A 16,376-nucleotide genomic window follows, 5' to 3' on the forward strand; every position below is an offset into this window, starting at 1 on the left:
GTAGTTGACGTGTGATGCCACAAAGAAGACACGCATACACAGAAACCAATGTTCAGGCAGACACTGCAAACCGCTACAAGCGTTTACGTGCCCGGCGCACTCGTTGAGAATTCAAATTGACGCGGACAGATGGCGCTCATTTCGCAGGCGCCGGGGCTCCGCGCGCTCCGAGAAGTCTGTGCGCCTTTTTCTTTTTTTTTTGTCTCTTTATTTCTTTCTCTGCGCGCCATGCGCTCCGGAACGTATTGCTTTTCTTTTCCATTTTGATCCTTTTTACATGAACGAAGAAAATGCAATGGCAGCTTGTATTACATATGCTGTGGACTATCGTATGAGACTGGAACGCACACATGGATGAATGCGATGTTTGTTAAAGCCGTAACAGGGCCCTTCAGGCGCTTGTATTATCGCCAGCGACGATGAGTAATACGGCGCATTTGTAGCATATCTTCCAGTATACCGCCAAATGTGATGCCCGCACGTATATTAGTGCAAATTTTCCGTTCCAATTATAGGTAAAAGCAATCCCGACAGCAATGAGGTACTCATATACGTGGCCGCGCAGGCGTACCGCCTGCGAAATACTGGGTGGGCTCACAGAATTTGGCAGATATCTTAAGTGAATGCGACACTTTGATGAGTTTATAGTGCAGGATATCAGTCAACGAAAAACCGCCCGATGTTAGTGATGCAGCCGAGATATAAAGACAATGTGAAAAGTGTCTGAGAATCGGACGACACGCAACGCGCACGCCATATGCGCGACATCGGTTCATCGCAAACTCACAAATTCCGCGTTGTCAGCTACAAACATTACGAGTCTCTGTGCTGTTAGCTTGAGGCCTGTTTGGAATCTACTTGCAGCTAAAGTTGGCGTTCATAACATCTATTATTGTAATTGGATCGGCGTTTTCGTTTCTTTATTCTACTGCCGCAAAAGTCATGCTGTGACAACTATGAAGACTGTCTTGGGATTGCCGAGAGCGACTACGTAGATCATATCATGTGGAAACAAATACACCATGTGTATACTAAAGTCTACAAATAGGCTCTACAGCAATCTCAGCAGTACGCAACTTCAGTGGCTTATATCAAACGCAGCTCCCTATTATCCACCGGTACCTGAGCTTGGTTACAGCGTACAGCACATATTAAAGATTTTTGTCTATTGCCAATCTATAGACGGCATGTAAACCTGAAGAAATAACAATTTTACAGTATGGGCTGTTTTCTACTTGATCTCACGCCTTACCACAATCGGTATACGGGCTGTTCGTACAAGTTAACATGACCTTCGGTGACGTCCCACCCTGTAGCCTTCACCGGCGGTGATACAGGAAACCGTGGAAAAAAATTCGAATTGCAAAGGAGTACACGGGGTGTTTAACTTAATTTGAGCCAGACTTTAACATATGCAAATGCTACGTAGCTGGAGAGAACCAAGGTAATGTTGTTTGTCGTCGCTTGAAGATGCTCAGATTATTTTTTTCCATTCCCCTGATTAGATAAATAGTGTTCATTTTTTCTCAATTATTTTAATTAGATGAAACTTCTCCATGATAAAATTGTAGAGCAAAAGTAGAAACTCCCGATACAGTTTTCTGTTACTCAACACGTGCTCCATAGAGCTGTTTTTCGGAGCGTGAAGAAGCCCGCGATTACACGCAATGTGACTCGAGCTGCCGGTCGCGCAGCACTGTATATGTATATATATAAACAAGAAGGAAGGGGGTTAACTGAGGGGTTCGATTTTTATTAGTCATATTATAAGAAGCCAACAAACAGACACCAAGTACAACAAAGGGGAAATTACTTGTGTTTAATAAATGAAATAAAGAAACGATAAATTAATGGAAATTAAAGTGGATGAAAAAACAACCTGCCGCAGGCGGGAAGCGAACCCACAACCTTCGCACAACCCACAACCTTCGAGCGAAGGTTGTGGGTTCGGTTCCCGCCTGCGGCAGGTTGTTTTTTCATCCACTTTAATTTCCATTAATCTATCGATTTACCCTATGTTGTCCTTGGTGTCCGTTGGCTTCTTGTAATATGACTATATATATATATATATATATATATATATATATATATATATATATATATATATATATGTTTCCGTGCGTGTGTGTGAACGTGAATGTGTGCATGTGCGTGTTTGTGAAGAACTACGTGGCGTGGGAATAGGCATGACGAAATATAGACAAATATACACCTTATCGACTCTCGTCTATAGACAGTCTAAAGACGAAGACTGAACAACAATAAATAGCGACTGTATCGACTTTCGTCTATAGACTGCAGATAGACAAAAATAAATAGAAATCTTATCGACTTTCGTCTATCAGAAGTCTATAGACAAACACTAGACAAAAATAAATAGAGACTGTATCGACTTTCGTCTATAGGTGTCTGTTGTGGGGAAGTAGACCAAAATGAAACAAACACCATATCGACTTTTTCTATAGACCGTCTATAAACTGTTAATTCACAAAAAGAAATAGAAGTCTTATCGACCTTCTTCTATAGAAAGCCTACAGACAAATATAAATAGAGGCTCTATCGACTTTTGTCTATAGGTAGTCTATAGAGGGGAAGTAGACAAAAAAGAAACAAACGCCATATCGACATTTTTCTATAGACCGTCTATAGACTGCAAATAGACAAAAAAGAATACCCGCCGTGGTTGCTCAGTGGCTATGGTGTTAGGCTGCTGAGCACGAGGTCGCGGGATCGAATCCCGGCCACGGCGGCCGCATTTCGATGGGGGCGAAATGCGAAAACACCCGTGTGCTTAGGTTTAGGTGCACGTTAAAGAACCCCAGGTGGTCGAAATTTCCGGAGTCTCCCACTACGGCGTGCCTCATAATCAGAAAGTGGTTTTGGCACGTAAAACCCCATAATTTAATTTTTTTAGACAAAAAAAGAAATGAAAATCTTATCGACTTTCGTCTACAGAAAGTCTATAGACAAATAATAGACAAAAATAGAGTCTGTATCAACTTTCGTCTGTAGGTGTCTGTTGTGGGGAAGTAGACAAAAAGAAACGCACACCTTATCGACTTTTTTCTGTGGACCTTCTATAAACGGCGAATAGGCAAAAACAAATAGAAACTTTATCGAATTTCATCTACAGACCCTCTATAGACTTTGTATCAACAAAAGTCCAAATCTATAGAAAGGCAATGTCTAAAGACAGTCTAAAGACATTTTTGCAAGGGAGTCGAGGGCTGTTCGAGCTGCTCCTGCGCGGAACACGAAATGCGAATGATATCACGTGACGCAAATGAACGATATATTTTTGTTTCGGTTATTTCCGTCGTTTCGGTTCAGCATTGGCGGTTCGAAGCGAAATCTACGCATTGGAAGGTAAAAAATCTGGTCACGTGATAAACGTTCGCCTTTGAACGTGCTCTCGGACAGCGTAGAACGTTTTAATGGAGGAGCAAGCAGTCGTACTCTCTCTGCGTCACGGCTCTCGTGCTCTCTATTATTTGCCTCCGCTTCTGCTCCGTCGAAGAAATGTGACATTATTTTCGGCTGCTGGTAGCGTCTCAGCATATTGATTTGGAGTCAGGGTATTGGAAATGATCACTGAAATGTAGCCGCAGAGCACCTCGTCAACCATTCGAGCATAATCGGCCCTTTGGCAGCACTTTACAGCGCTCGAAAACAATTATTTGAAGATGCTATATATATGTAAAACTCGCCATTTGTATCTCAAGCAATGTCTGTCTCTTCTGCTAATCTATCTGAACCTGCTGAATTGCATTGTCACAGCTGATTTGATCAGTCTGAAAAAAGTGAGAGAAACTTGGTGATTTATAATGCCACCTCCATGTGAGGAAATGTGCTTCAGATAATTCCACGTTTAGAAAAAATATAACGCTGCTAACGTGAGATGAAAAGTCGATATCTGCCCTGTGTACGTTATAAATGCCATATGCCAACTAGCCGCATCGCAACCTGTACAACTTAATACATTTTCTCACGTTTTTATTTCCAGCAGCTGAAGGACACGATAGACGCGTACGTGGACGATATGATGGGCATTACAGCCATTGCGCTTGCCGGAAACGCTAACAAACTTTGTCCTTTTGCACGGGATCTTCTCAGGTGAGATTATCTTATTACGATAAGAATTAAATGGACACTACAGGCGCATTTCGTCGTCGCCGTCACCGTGAGGTTCCGTATTAGGTCAAAGGGCGATCAACCCGTTGCCACGCGCCATGTGCTGTACGTGCGAGTGAAAGTGTGCGAGTGTAAGCTGGCGATCGGGGCTCAATCTCGCGCATGCGAGCGAGGTATGCGAGGGTGAAGCGCGCCGTCTTTCATCGCGCGCAGGGATTCAGGGGTAGGGGAGGGGCGCGTTGTACTCCGGGCGGACCGGGCGAGCGCGCGCGTCGGCCCGGGTCGCTGTATCATGAAAGACATCTGCGATGGGGACACAGTACGCGGGCGCTGTGCTGTCTCGGCTTAGTTCACGATGATGCGAGACGCAGCACGAAGGTCACTTCGCTCGCTGCGGCTGCCGCGCTTCCTTACTCCAGCGCTTTAGCGCTTTGAGTTTCCGCGGTCGTCGAGTGAGATGGGCTCATGTTTGCTTGTGCTCGCGTGATACCGTGCTTATTAATTTATTCAGTAGGTGGAAGTTTACAACTTCATACGGCCGATAAAACTACTATCCTTGGTTCGTATGGCTATCTGTTCACTAGTTTGCTATCACAACCGATGCTACGCCTTTTGGGCAAAACATTTATTTTCTTTTTTTAGAAAACACACTTTAAAAGCAGGACAAGAGAGTTTGCAAATGTTAGATTGCGGTTGGAACACGAGCAAGGGCAGGTTGTCAGTGGTGAGTGCATTCATTGTTGGAGTGCTGAACCAAACTTTTTTATGTTCGCGTTCAGCGTATATGGTTCTTTGCCTTTGAATAGTGCATCTAACGCGGACAAAATTCATGTCACACATGAACTTAAAAAAATTAAGCAATATGGAAATAAAGCTTTTCCAAAACAGTTGTACACAACGTAGAAAATTCACGTAAGATATAAATGGACATACCGTATTTGTCCGCTTTGAATGATTTAATCGATGTCGTTTACAGAACCGCGATATCTGTTCTTGATGCAGAATTATTTATTAACTTCGTGCGTCTTCTTTTTTTCGAGCATGCGGATCCTTTCAAATTATTTTAACAACATGCAGACCGTAAATCGAAATTTCGCTTTGAACCGTCACCATAATTTAAATGTATCTCTCAAATGCAACAAATTTCATTAAAATCGGTCCAGGAGTTATCTCAGAAAAGCGTTGTTGTGTTTTACATGTATTCGAATAGGCCGCATTGGATTTGGGCCCGAGCTAAAGCAATGTCTTAAGCGCCCCTAAACCAACCTGAACTCGAATAGAAACTTTTTAAAAGGCTCAGTGGCGCAAAATATGGGAACACTACTCTATTGTCGAACACCATCGGTTTTTGGCATGTTTGTACTGTCGGCCCTCGACGACCGACCAATCGACAGGTTTTACGCTTGGCAACGTCACTTGTATCATCCTGTTGAGCCCCCTGGAGTCACCTCTAACGCCAGTGGAAGAGCTCGAGAATTTTTGAATTTCTGACACTTCCGTGGCGTTTAGTAATGCCGCATTCTCCATAGATCATGACCATGGTATTACTTCTGTACGCGATGCGTACGCTTGTTTGAAATGCGTAAAAAAAATGTCATATGTTTTTTATGGGCTCTTTCAGATTAGAATAGTGCCAAAAGCCAATGACGTGAGAAATAGGTGCCATATTGCGCCGTTTCATTCTTCAGCCTTGATTCGTCTAAACGCGCCCAGCTGTCGCTATTGCAGCTTGCTTCGTTTTGTCCCAACAGGAGTATATTCGTACCTGATATACTAGCTACATATGCATATCAACCACATTTGGATGACAAATCTTCCAGCTGCAGAGTAGTAGTTCCGCACTTTCCAATGGACCCATGGAAACTATTTCCAAATCTTCCTTTCGGCAACTCAGTAGTAAGTAATATTTTTGGTTACACAGAGTCGCTAAACACATATCGAAACTTTCTCTTCATAATTCGCATTTCGCGCTGCGTCTCTGTAAAGGGTTAAATTCTTGCACAAATATCTTGTGACGAGCGCACACCATACTTCTAGAACACATAGCCAGCCAGCCAGCTACAATGTGAGGAGAGCTACTGCATCAAGCACTTCAAAATTGAGCCACCAGCACTGAAGTAACTTAAAAGGAGGCTTTAGCTTTGGCCTCTTTGCCTCATGCGGCCCGTGTCCATCACGGCATAAAGCTATGCGCTTGCTGTGATAACCTCTACCGAAGCTTAAAGATACTTTGAGAACTCATTGCGAACTCAATGCAACAAGTGATGCCGTTGTGGCAGCACGAAGGCTATAATTGATAGACTGATAAATATCTATAGCTTGGTTGATTAGCTCACTCAGGCTAGGTGATTATTTGTCACTGTCCCATTCAATAAATTCATCATCAGCAGCAGCAGACACAATCGGAGCTAAGTTTAGCCTCGTGTGCTTCGTTCAGAAAAGAGTTCTCGGCCGTACGTTTGACCACCCGAGCAGGAATGATCGAGTTTGAGAGAGCGCATAATGCTCGAGCTAGGCCACTAAATTGGTGCCTGAGGAAGCCAATCTGCAGGAGGCAGACAGCAAGTTACTGCATATGTGGGAAGCCCTGGCCAGCCTGCAACGCAGATACAAACACAACAAGCTCAACCGAACGCTCAGGAAACAGATTAGTACTCTCACCCTTCACATCGAAGACTATGCACAACAACTTACTCGTCAAAATTGGCACAGCACATGCGACAGCATGGAGCGGAAACCAAACCTGCCCAAAACGTGGAATATCTTCCGTTGCCTCCTCGACCCGGCCAACAGCAAGAACACACGGCAGCACAACTTGAAAAAAATTTTTCACACCCATCCGGGCACGGACGCACAAGTTCTTCAAGAGCTGATAGACCGATACATAGGACCTCAACCTACTACACCCGCTCCAGCATAAATAGGCGCCGCTAACGACCACCTGGACGCGCCCCGTGAAGCCATCCTCGCACTCCGCCCTAACTCGGCCCCGGGACCTGATGGCATTACTAATAAAATGCTTCGCAACCTAGATGAGGATTCTATACTAGCCCTCAATGCTTATTTTAACGCATACTGGGAAACTGGAAACCCCCCTCACAATGGAAAGAAGCCAAAATTATTATGATTCCCAAACCCGGAAACCGCCTCCTACTTGAAAACCTCCGCCCTATCTCCCTCACTTCATGTGTCGGAAAGGTCCTCGAACACGTCATCCTCACACGCTTACACAGACATATCAACGACAACGACCTCTTCCCCAATACCATGGTTGGCTTCCGCCCGAAATTTCCTGCTCAAGATATCATGATTCAGCTCAAGCACCAAATTATCGATGGCGACAAAAGCTCCAGGCTGGACACCAGAGCCATCTTGGACCTAGACCTAACCAAGGCCTTCGATAACGTCACGCATGAGGCCATACTGAACCAATTGGCACAACTCCAGGTTGGACATCGAACATATAACTACGTGAAGAATTTTCTTACAGGTCGCACGGCCACCATTACCATCGGAGGGTTGCAGTCGCCAATTATTCACTTCGGCAGCAAAGGCACGCCGCAAAGATCGGTTCCATCCCCTTTTCTGTTTAACGTGGCCTTGTTCGGACTACCGCCTACATTAGCTAGCATCCCCAACCTCAAGCATAGCCTCTACGCAGACGATATCACCCTGTGGGTAACCGGGGGCAGCGACGGGGACATCCAAGACACGCTGCAGCATGCCATCAACGAGGTCGTTACATACGTAGAACCGCGCGGCCTGGCGTGCTCCCCACAGAAATCGGAGCTCCTTCTGTACAAGCCTAATTGGGGAGGTCGACGTCCAGACCCTCACCTGCCCGAGAAAGAACTCCACGTGCACCAGCAACGCATACCTACTGTACCTAGCATTCGTATCCTTTGCTTACGCATCCAACAAAACGGCAGAAACACGGAGATACTCAAGCAATTAGATAATCATGTACACCAAACCACTCGCTTCATTGCACACATCGGAAATCGACATCACGGCATGAAAGAAAGCAACCTTATACGCCTGGTAACCGCCTATGCCCTGAGCAGAATCACCTATGTCGCCCCGTACCTCATCCTCAATGCAACTGACAAGCTCAAACTCAATACCATGATCAAGAGGGCCTATAAACAAGCGCTACATCATCCCATCACCACCTCTAACGAGAAACTGGACGCCCTCAGCATTCATAAAACCATAGACGAGCTTATTGAAGCGCAGTGTATTAGCCCATACGAACGACTCGCCAATTCCACCACGGGAAGGCACATTCTAGGCACCCTAGGCATAACCTACACCACCCAATTCGGACCAAAAGTACCCATCTCTCCAAACATTCGTGCTCAGCTAGTTATCCCGCCCATACCTCGCAATATGCACCCTGAACAAAATCCGGAGCGACGTGCAGAAAGAGCTAAACAAGTACAAAAGCGCTACGACGAGACCGCTTACTTAACCTACGTGGACGCAGCATAATACCCCAACCAAACTGCCAAGGCGGTCATCGCAGTCGCCCGTTCGCAGTACCGCCTCACCGCGGCCGCAATATTCACCACGCAACCCGAAGTAGGAGAAGAAACGGCCATCGCTTTGGCCTACGCGGCTACTAATGCACACTGCATCATCAGCGATTCAAAAACGGCCATTCGTAACTACACAAGAGGACTGATAGCACCGGAAGCGCAGACGATTCTCTCTGGCACTCCTCCCTCAAGGCAACGCCGCGTGCAGGTCATCTGGGCCCCTGGTCACTTGGGTCTGGCTGGAAACGAAGCCGCCCACGATGCCGCCCGAGCTCTCGCACACCGGGCGCATCATCCTTCTGCGTCTTCCGATCCCGACCAGTCCTCTGTTCTGCATCGCGGTCACGCGCGGGACCGAATGATCACGTTCAGAGAAATTCTCCTGCACTACCGCAGAGAGCTGTTAAGCTACCCCCCAACGCACAAAACACTGAATAAGTCTCAATCCACGACTTGGCGACTCCTTCAGACACGAACTTTTTCGAACCCCGTGCTTTACAACCGCATGTACCCCGATGCATACTCCCCACGATGCAAAGCGTGCGAGGCCCGCGCTGACCTCGATCTTATCTGGCAATGCCCCAAAGCCTCACCCACCAACACCTCCCGCACTAACACGCGCATCATAACTACGGACGAGCATTGGGAGACATTGCTGCTCAGCTTGGACCCAGAGGAGCAGCTCTGGGCCGTCCGGATGGCCGAAGACGTCGCCAGAAAGGAAGGACTGGCCGCCGTCTGCGGAAGGGGGGGAGCGGGAGTTAGTCTCCCGACCCCCGCCACCCCTGAACCCCATCAAGGACATAAAGTTTTATCTCTCTCTCTCGAAGTCGAAATGGTGCAAATCAAGAGGTGTAAAGGCATACAAGTGGGGAGAATCCTTTGCAAAAATGTTATGCTTACTCGGCTATGCCACCCAGCGTTCGAGACGTACTGTCCAGAAGTGGCATGAAGAGACTGGGGCAGGCCTTTGACCACAGCAGAACTTGACAGGACGTGTCAGCCCCAACCAGTCACAAGGGCGGCGGGCTGGAGCGCCGCAGGGCCATTACGGGGCCAGCGGGTAGGGAGGCCATTTCTACATAGTGCTCAAACACCCTCTTCAAAGCAAACGGAGCCGCTACGAATAGGGAGCGATCACGATTGCAACATCATTCCGTAACAGCTCCATGAATTACCTGTATTGTAAGTTAGACTTGTAAGCTTTCTAATCCGTGAAACATACATCTTCAGCATTTGGTGAAGTCATGTTTGTACCTTAGTGCCCATATGCCATCTGCAGGACGCACAAGTCTTTCCATGTACTTCAGTGCGGCGGCGTCTTTGATATTGTTTACTCAATCCTTTTTTACCATCCCGACAATCCACCGGATTGCATGCCACATCGCTATTCTTAGTGGTGCCTGCTTATGTCCACTAAGCTACATGGTACAGTGATCTGCTCCGCATGTTACTTATATTACGCCAGCACTGTGCAATAGAAAAGTGCCGCGTTGATTCATCATTGTTACGTGTCTTTTTGGCGGGTTCCAATTTGTGCCTTGGCGGCACACACGAAATGAATGGAATAAAAAAATATTTTGCTGTGACTGACTTTTGCTGAACTTGCCGCGGACCAGCCCATTGCACCACAAGCCTAAAATTATGAGTACGCTGTTATTCCGAAGCGATGCAATATAGCGTAACAGTGTAGCAGTGAGTTGTATTACTTGGGCTAACAATAAATGCAATATTTGTATTTGTTTCAGGAATGATTTATGTGGAATTATTTTTTTTTCAGCCAGAGGCAGGGGAACTTCTCAAATGTGCTTCTGACGGAATACCACCCACGAAACTATCCGTGCTAATAAATTTTGCGGGAAGACGTTATGTCTTGAACAATGACACGAAATACCAGGTGTTCGAGGAGTGCAATCAAGTGGAGTTTAGTGACATTCTGCATATGGCGCCTGACGCGGTAGGTTGCTTTTCTTCTAAACACCATGGGTTCAAAATGCAGCGATAGTTCCGTGCGCCATCTTACCTCTACTGCCTGGTGAATATTTCTTGCTACCTCTCTCATTCAATCTTTCATAAGTTGCTTCTGCCTAAAACTGAACTTGAAGGAATTTTAGTTTTCTGGAATCTCAAGCCCGACTCAGGTGTTCCTTTAGTGGAAGCAGCCGCGACATACCTCTGCGGCTTCCATTGTGGCGGCTTGGCACGTGAACAACACCTGCCGCCGACCTTATTTCCGGCAGATTAATCTTAATGATGTCCAATAATCTCGCATTTCAAAAGGAAGTTTCTTTACAAGCAGCTAGAAATTAGTCGCCTTTTTATACAGGGTGTTTCAGCGAACACTTTCAAAATTTTTTTAAAGCTTGTCTGTGGCGGATAGCTCAATTCTAGTTTATTAGCCGGTCTACTCGAAGCGGTGGACTCTACTTGCAAAAAAAATTGAAATATAATATTGTCTAATTAACACGAGTTCACTAATTAACATTTTAGCTATATATCTTATTACCCATATTGTAAATTACAATTTCTAGCAGCGGACTTCACAAGGCGGATCCACATAGAACGAATTCTCAGGATGACACCGGTTTCGAGATATAAATTCCTGCACTTTGCGAAGAAACGCATTGTCGTTTAAGTTACTTGTGTGCTTCAGTGCATTGAACGACGTTTCGTTAACAAACTGGAAAGCCTATGCATTTCACCGCAAAGTTGGGGAATTTATATCTCGAAACTGGTGTCATATTGAAAATTCGTTCAAATTGGATCCGCCTTGCGAACTCCACGGCTATAATTTGTAAATTCCAATATGGGTCATAACGTAGTTATCTAGATCATTAATTAGTGAATTTGTAATAATTAGTCGATTTGCATCTACTTTTTTAGTGCAAGTATTGTCCGCCGATTCGAGTAGACCAGCTCATGAACTAGAATTGTAATATCTGCGACAGGCAACTTTTAAAGATTTTTGAAAGTGTTCGCTGAAACACCTTATATAAAGCGGGGAAGTATTCATGCCAGCACGCTGTCGAGCGTAAGGATTATGGTAAATTATTTCAGCTTAGTGATAAAGCCTAGATATGTGTGAAATTCAACATTGTTATATACCCGCCGTGGTTGCTCAGTGGCTATGGTGCTGGGCTGCTGAGCACGAGGTCGCGGGACCGAATCCCGGCCACGGAGGCCGCATTTGGATGGGGGCGAAATGCGAAAACACCCGTGTACTTAGATTTAGGTGCACGTTAAAGATCCCCAGGTGGTCGAAATTTCCGGAGTCCTCCACTACGGCGTGCCTCATAATCAGAAAGTGGTTTTGGCACGTTAAACCCCATAATTTAGTTTTTTTTAACATTGTTATAAAAATAATTGTTCATTTATTTAATTGCCCTAACTGTGTTACACGTCGAAAAGATTGCCTCAGTGGTAGCAGCGTTTAATGCGTTCGAGGCATGACAATCAGCACATAATTAAATATACTTTGGATACGCTTGGGCAGCCCTCTTAAGGTGTGATGCGGGGCTAAAATAAAAATTTCGGTGCAAAAACGTGTTTTTTTTATTTTGAGTTGTTTTGAATTGCTTTGTTTAATAAAGAATCTTCTCACCGAGTTTGGTAGTTATCTGAGCAGTAGAAAGGAAGAAAATGAATTCTTTTCACAAGTTGGTGGCGCGCATTTCTTTCATTGTACTAATGTTCCCTCCCCCCTTACACAATCCCTTCTCGAAGGCCTGTAAGGTACATGTAAATAAATAAATAAATAAGTAAATAAATAAACTGAAAATATAGCTCTAATGGCAGGCGACCAAAACAAATTTCTCGTTTTTGAAAGCAAAAATACGACACTTCTGTTTTTCACTAATATGGCGGCAGATTATTTTTAATCCGATGGAGGTGTTTGCTCGTTACAAAGATGGTGCTAAACCCTATAAACCGTAGCTGAACCACCATGTCTTTAATGTATGGCCTTCTATGGAGCCTTTGCTATTTTGGTACGTTGTTGAAAATGATGACTTCGCAAAGTCCAGAAGCCGTAGGAAGCCAGAAGAACCAGGTTTAGGCAAATCAATTTATCAACCATTATTGTCATGCTGGCTGAACCACCTTCCTTGCAGCTTGTGTAGATGCTTGTGCCACAGTTCCCACAGTAATTATTGTATCAAATTCTATGCTTGAAACCATCGTCGCTCTGTTGGTTGTGTCAACTATGTAGCGGCAAGGCAAAACGTGGAAAACCCGTGTATTGGCCGTGTTCAGCGTGTTTTACAGCAGTCTGATGGTAGCACGAATGCATACGTCGCTGTTCTCTGTTTTTAATATTTCGCCCGCTTTCTACTTGAAGCGAAAGAAAAACACGATGGCATATACGTTTTCATATAAACAATGCGTGATCTCACCCGCCTTGGTAGCCTTTAGTGGGTGTGGCGTTCGGCTTCTGAGCTCTACAACGCGCGTTCAATCCCGGTGGCGGTGGCCACATCTGAATGCGGGCCGAGTGTAAAAAAAGCGTGCATGTCGTGCACCGCGTAGCAATGTGTGTCATTGCGCACTTCATTGTGCGCCATAGTTAATCGTGAGTCCCCCTCGAGGGCGCGCATCATATTGTTACGTAGGAAGACGCAGACGAAAAGCTATGTACAAATATATTTACAAGGAAAATACGCTGCGCTTGGCCAAGAGGCAACAGCCCGCGCTAGCTTCTAATCGTCGTCGTCGTCTTCACACTGCTGGCCTTTCGTGATCGCGCATATTGTGCCGTAGCACTACCCCCGGCTGCAAAAGCGCCGTCCCGGAGCGACTAAAGATCGGACTCGGAAGCAGTGTAGTAGGCCTTGAGCCTACTGACGTGTACGACATCACTAGATGCCACAGGAGAGGACGAGGTTGAGGCCACAGGAGCAATTTCGTAAGTCACAGGCGTCACCTGGCGCAGCACGCGGTAGGGCCCTGTGTATCGCGAAAGGAGCTTCTCTGAAAGTCCGACGTGACGAGAGGGCGACCACAGGAGCACGAGCGCACCAGGTGAAAACTGTACGTCACGATGGCGGGCGTTGTACTGACACTGCTGAGTGGTCTGTGAGGCCGTCAGTCGAGCACGGGCAAGCTGGCGTGCATGGTCAGCGAGGGCGATGGCGTCGCGCGCATACTCGCTTGTTGAGACCGCAGCAGGAGGAAGTGCCGTGTCTAGGGGCAAGGTAGGTTCGCGACCGTACAGTAGATAAAAGGGAGAAAATCCGGCGGTGTCGTGCCGGGAAGAATTGTACGCAAATGTTACGTAAGGAAGGGCAATGTCCCAGTCGTGGTGGTCCTTGGAAACGTACTTGGCCAGCATATCGGTAAGAGTACGGTTTAACCGCTCTGTCAGGCCATTGGTTTGAGGATGGTATGAAGTAGTCAGTTTGTGTTGAATGGAGCAGGAACGCACAATGTCAGCGATAACTTTCGAGAGGAAGTTTCGACCACGGTCAGTAAGCAGCTGTCGCGGGGCGCCATGAAGCAAGATAATGTCACGCAAGAGAAAGTCCGCGACGTCAGTGGCGCAGCTGGTAGGGAGAGCCCGAGTGATAGCGTATCGGGTGGCGTAATCAGTCGCGACGGCTACCCATTTGTTCCCAGAAGATGACGTGGGAAAGGGACCGAGCAGGTCTAATCCAACACGAAAGAACGGTTCCACAGGGACGGTGATCGGCTGGAGATGACCGGCAGGTAGCACCTGAGGTGTCTTCCGACGCTGGCAGGGATCACAGGCAGCAACATAGCGTCGAACGGAGCGAGCGAGACCAGGCCAATAAAAGCGGCGGCGGACGCGGTCGTACGTGCGGGTTACCCCAAGATGTCCTGAAGTGGGTGCGTCATGCATCTCAAAGAGCACAGTCTGTCGTAGCTGTTTTGGCACGACAAGAAGAAGGTCAGAGCCGTCAGGGAGGAAGTTCCTTCGATACAGAATGCCACCCTGGAGGACATATCGGCGAACGGATGCGTCGGTAGGTGTAGAGCGCAGACGCTCGATAAGTGCTCGCAGCGATAGGTCTCGGTACTGCTCATCGGCGATGTTACCGAAGGCAGAGACAGAGAAAATGCCGTTGGCGCTACTACTGTCGGCGTCGTCAGGCTCGTCGACCGGGTAGCGAGACAGGCAGTCAGCGTCCTTGTGTAGTCGGCCAGATTTATAGGTGACAGTATACGAATATTCTTGGAGGCGTAAGGCCCAGCGACCAAGTCTTCCTGTAGGATCTTTCAGTGAGCATAACCAGCAAAGCGCGTGATGGTCTGTGACAACGGAAAAGGATCGGCCATATAAGTATGGGCGGAATTTCGCAACCGCCCAAACTAGGGCCAGACACTCACGCTCAGTGATGGAATAGTTGCGCTCCGCGGGTGAGAGGAGCCTGCTGGCGTAAGCGATAACACGGTCGTGGCCACGCTGGCGTTGTGCCAGTACTGCTCCAATTCCGTGACCGCTGGCATCAGTACGGACTTCGGTAGGCGCAGAAGGATCGAAATGGGCCAAAACGGGAGGCGTTGTGAGAATGTCGATTAGATGAGAGAATGCAGAGGCCTCGTTATCGCCCCACTGGAAAGGAGCGTCTTTTTTCAAAAGGTCGGTTAGTGGTCGTGCTATGGCGGCGAAATTTCTCACGAAACGGCGGAAGTACGAACAAAGGCCGATGAAGCTGCGCACATCCTTGACACACTTCGGAACAGGGAAGTGCGTAACAGCATGGATCTTGCCTGGGTCCGGTTGCACTCCGTTCGCGTCAACGAGATGTCCAAGGACGGTAATCTGGCGGCGGCCGAATTGGCACTTCGATGCGTTGAGTTGCAGACCGGCTCGCCGAAAAACGTCCAGGACTGCTGAGAGGCGCTCGAGGTGCGTAGCGAACGTTGGGGAGAATACGATAACGTCGTCCAAGTAGCACAGGCACGTGGACCATTTGAAACCGTGAAGAAGGGAGTCCATCATGCGTTCAAAAGTGGCAGGGGCGTTACATAGACCGAACGGCATCACTTTGAATTGATAAAGACCGTCGGGTGTGACAAAAGCAGTCTTCTCGCTGTCGAGATCGTCCACGGCAATCTGCCAGTAGCCGGAGCGAAGGTCAATAGAAGAGAAATAGCGAGCACCGTGGAGGCAGTAAAGGGCGTCATCAATCCGAGGTAGGGGATACACGTCCTTTTTGGTAACCCTGTTAAGGTGCCGATAATCCACGCAAAAGCGCCATGAGCCATCCTTCTTTTTGACCAGTACTACAGGTGACGCCCATGGACTATATGATGGTTCAATAATGTTCTTGGCAAGCATTTTGCGAACTTCTGCGTGAATAACTTGACGCTCAGCTGGTGACACTCGATACGGGCGGCGATGAATAGGAGGGGCATCGCCGGTATTAATGCGATGTTTGACAGCTGTAGTTTGGGCTAAAGGACGATCGTTAAAGTCAAAAATATCGTGGTAGGAAAACAGAACGCGGTAGAGTTCACGAGCGTGCTCGGAGGGCAAGTCGGGGGCAATCATTTTCCGTAAGTCAGCGATGGTACAATTTGCCGACTGCGATGGTAGAGGAGTATCGGATGAAGTGTCGTCTACTGCAATGGATGCTACTGAGTGATCCTCGAATGAACAAAGCTGGGCCAAAGACATCCCACGTGGCAGCACTTGTGTCGTCAAGCCAAAGTTGACCACTGGCAGGCAGACGCAATTCGCCGTAATAG

General features: G+C 47.1%; 1 long non-coding RNA gene across 1 annotated transcript in view; it reads left to right on the forward strand.

The window, feature by feature from the left end:
* Nucleotides 1-10,457: 10,457 nt before the first annotated feature.
* Nucleotides 10,458-16,376, forward strand: part of LOC140218745 (uncharacterized) — a 29,479-nt gene continuing 23,560 nt past the window's right edge. The window contains exon 1 of the long non-coding RNA XR_011894919.1: nucleotides 10,458-10,626. This is a non-coding gene — a long non-coding RNA (uncharacterized lncRNA). The remainder of the gene's footprint in view (nucleotides 10,627-16,376) is intronic.

The sequence above is a fragment of the Dermacentor andersoni genome, chromosome 6 (assembly GCF_023375885.2).
Source record: "Dermacentor andersoni chromosome 6, qqDerAnde1_hic_scaffold, whole genome shotgun sequence".
Taxonomy (NCBI): Eukaryota; Metazoa; Arthropoda; class Arachnida; order Ixodida; family Ixodidae; genus Dermacentor; species Dermacentor andersoni.